The sequence below is a fragment of the Wyeomyia smithii genome, chromosome 2 (genome assembly GCF_029784165.1).
Source record: "Wyeomyia smithii strain HCP4-BCI-WySm-NY-G18 chromosome 2, ASM2978416v1, whole genome shotgun sequence".
Lineage (NCBI taxonomy): Eukaryota > Metazoa > Arthropoda > Insecta > Diptera > Culicidae > Wyeomyia > Wyeomyia smithii.
This window is the reverse complement of record NC_073695.1, coordinates 67,006,545-67,010,131: the sequence shown is the minus strand read 5'-3', so window position 1 is coordinate 67,010,131 and position 3,587 is coordinate 67,006,545. Positions and strand designations below refer to the sequence as shown.

General features: G+C 35.5%; 1 long non-coding RNA gene across 1 annotated transcript; it reads left to right on the top strand.

Annotated features, from left to right (window-relative positions):
• Window positions 1–1,994: 1,994 nt before the first annotated feature.
• On the top strand, window positions 1,995–2,462 carry LOC129724721 (uncharacterized). The gene is made up of 3 exons (XR_008727949.1): window positions 1,995–2,138; window positions 2,198–2,272; window positions 2,332–2,462. It is a non-coding gene; the product is annotated as an uncharacterized LOC129724721 (long non-coding RNA).
• The last annotated feature ends 1,125 nt before the right edge of the window (window positions 2,463–3,587 follow it).

Genomic DNA, 3,587 nt, shown 5'->3' with positions numbered 1-3,587 from the left:
CCCAGCTCCATCGCCACAAAAAACGATAATTTCCAATTTCCAATCAAATAACAGTCATCTCGCGATAACACCGTCTGGAGCGCTGTCATGCGATCTTAACTATATTTTGTAGTTCCCAATTTGACACATGCACGAACGCTAGTGCTGATGTCGAAATACAAGACGCAGCGCGAACACGACAGCAGATGGTGCTAGTGTTACTATCGTAAAATACTGATATCATCCAAACGATGATTTTATTGAAAATTTGTTCGCAGTGTTATGTCTGTTAGTCTGTGCTAAAATCCGTTTTGGCTAAGTTTTTGTCCGATTTACGATCTGTTTTTTTAAAAGTTGGAAGATGCTAATATGTGGCAAACTCTTAGAATTTTTATATTTAGTCTTAAAACAAAATGGCGTCGAAAAAACATCGAAGATTTTCGATTTTTCAAAAATAAAAAATGGCGCCATTGTTGCCCCTTAAGTTGAAATATGTTCAAACTCGGGGAAATTTGGTTTTGCATTAAAATACACAAAAAAATTATATATAGAAACCCAGGCAAAAAAAAAGTCAATTTTTGTTGCACTGTGTAATCTGAGCCAGAAAAAAAACATTCAAAAACCTCTTGAAAATATCAGGAAATCGAAGACTAAAACTTTGAAAAATAGAATATTATCCCAATAACGTGTAGAGTCGCCGACAGACGCTGATTAAATTCCAGAGCGCTAATTGTGGTTTTGGGCCCCAGATCTTGCCGAACAGTGTACTGCAAGCAGAGATCGCTTAGGTCGCCTTCTCGATAGCGTAAACTAATGAGGTAGTCCGGTTCAACTTTTGGCCTGAATGATTTTAAGAGCCAGTTCGCAAGAGTCGCGGGACGTTGTTTTGATGTTCTCCGATTGAGCTGAAATTTTCAGCGTTTATTTGTCTATTCAAGGTAGAAAGTTTTGAAAATTTCAATTATTTTCATTGAGGTTAAGTGGGGTAAAACGGCCCTTGTAAATGATATGTCCAAAATATATATTGCAAAGTGGTAACATGACGAAAAAAACGCATTTTTCTTTTAAAAATTGTCAATTTTCAGGGTCATTCTACTCTTTTCAACATCGCTAGAAAAAAAATATCTGAATATGGCGTTTTGTAGACAACTCAAGAGCTTTAATGTTATGTAAAAGCCAAGTGTGCCAAATGAAATAAAACGGCCCTAGAAGGTTTTTTTTCCAAAAAACCGTCTAAATCACTAAAATCACTATAGTTCCTGCTAGACTTAATAGATATTACTGAAAATTTGGATTATCACTGTACCTTACCAGAACTACCTACTTTACCAGGAGATACGTAATTTGGGGTAAAACGTCCCTTGAAGATTTTTTTTCGAAAAATGCCGTCAAAATCACCAAAACTGCAAGAATTCTGGTTAGATTTGCTAGATTTACTGAAAATTTAGATTATTACTCTAAGTTAATGCTTTTTTTGAAACCTAGTGAAATAGTGAAAAAAAGTTAAGTTGTTTTTAGACAGTTTCCAAATGATGCATCTGGATTTCATATGAAATAAAAGCTCCTTAGTTGTTTTGTAAAATGCTAACTTCGGGTTCTTGACTGTTTCCTGTAGAGAAAATATCCTCCGAAAATCGCCAAGTATTTTCCAAAAGATATATTTTTTTCAGTTAGGGGCCATCCACATACCACGTGGACAGCTTTGGGGGGGGGGGAGGTATTGGCTAATGTCCACGGTCCATACAATTTTTTTAGAATTTATATGGGCAGTTGTCCACGGAGGGGGAGGGGGGGGTCAAAATCGTTAAAAATCTGTCCACGTGGTATGTGGATGGCCCCTTATGTAAATCTATTTCTCGAGAAACATTTCAAAAGGTCCTATCTGACATTTGTAAACAAAATACAATTCATGCGTATTCGTTTTAAACAGCTTCTTGTCTTTAAGCTAATTGAAAAAAAAATTGGTTTTGATTTCTAAAAAAAAAATCAGTGTGGGCGAAAAAAACGTCCAATTTGAAAAGTAATACAATATCGCACAGCTTTCTGATTGGACCTTTTTACCTGCTTCTGTTATTCAAACGAAAACTTTGACAGAAACAAATTGGACCTCGTACCTCGAAGTGAAAAAAAGAAAATGGAATTCGTTTCGTCTAATCTCGGTAATTTGAAGAATTATTTTGGAATTCCTTGAGTAAATTTTTATATTTCGTTATGCTAGATGCCGCAGATAACGCCAGCCGAAGTCCAAAAAATATAAATCAAATGGAAATCTTTTATAGCGATTTGTGTGAAGGTAAAATTTAATGCCATAATTTCTGTGAAAATTAAACTAAATTTCAAAACTAAAAACAGATTTCAGATGTTAATTCGTCATTTGACAGTCAATACCATCCCCGGCCATGTCACTACCGTTCTACTGACGGAGGTTCACCTCGTCCTGGTCCTTTTTTTTCCAGTCTATGCCATCAGTAGTCGGTGTCACCACTCCAACAGCCTACAGAATAGCTATTCAACTCCTCATGATTGTTCTTTTTCTCTGTGGTAAAATTTCATGCGAAAGCTTCTATCATGTTTGGATGGGATACTAATTTTCTTGATAACACGATTTTGTCAGGTTCATCGCACTCACACCGTAATCGTTTTCGTCTCCATTATGATGTTTCACGTCGTAATTAGTCATTGACGTCAGGCAGCACAGACCGTGGCCGTGCTGATCAAGCTTCTGCCGTAAGTGATCGATCCCCTCAACCATGTCATTGTCATCGTTCACGTCGCGATCAGCCCTCCACGTCAAGCAGCAAAGATGAAAGCCGTGGGCTTCCTGTCCAAGTTTCTGTTGTTAAAGGTTTTCATTTCATGCATATAGTGTTATTTACTATGCTAGTGTTTATTATACAACTTCAGGTGGTAATTCGTCGTTTCCAGTGATGTACGGCCCGCAACCATCTCACAATAATAAATTAAAATAAATATACCATAAAAGTTGTTTACGTTTCTTGTAATTTTTTTTTAAAGAAACTAGGTATATTAGATATTTTCACATCGCATGACATATCACATTTCCCTTCTTGATTGAATTTAACATTTTCAATTTCTATTTGATCCCCCACTTCGGTTTTGCGGTCATTTCATAGACCACTACACTGCCACCGCCTGCCTTCATGATCAAGTGGGTCCTGGATTCCTATTTATTTTAATCCACAAAGAAGAATTTTATGTAAGAATAATGTTGGTCAAATAAAAAAAAAACCCTTAAAAAGGTAAATAATGTTTTTATGGAAATAAATTTCGAATTCGAATATCATACGTTAATCATAAAAATATATTAGTTCGTATTAATCCTTTGGAGCCATTAAATCAAAGGTCCATTGTGTCGCTAATATTTACTAAGAGACCAATCAAATAGGTCCTATGTGATAAGGAAAACAACATAGGTCCTATATAACAAAACCATCAATAAAACCTGGAAAAAAGATTTCAACCGTTAAAAAAGGCATTGGAGGTAAAGACAACATTCTTTCTTTGCACTTAAGATCATAAAAGAGATTAAACTTTCTTTCTGTAGAAATTGGCATTTGAAAAAGATCTACAAAAATTCAAGTTCATTT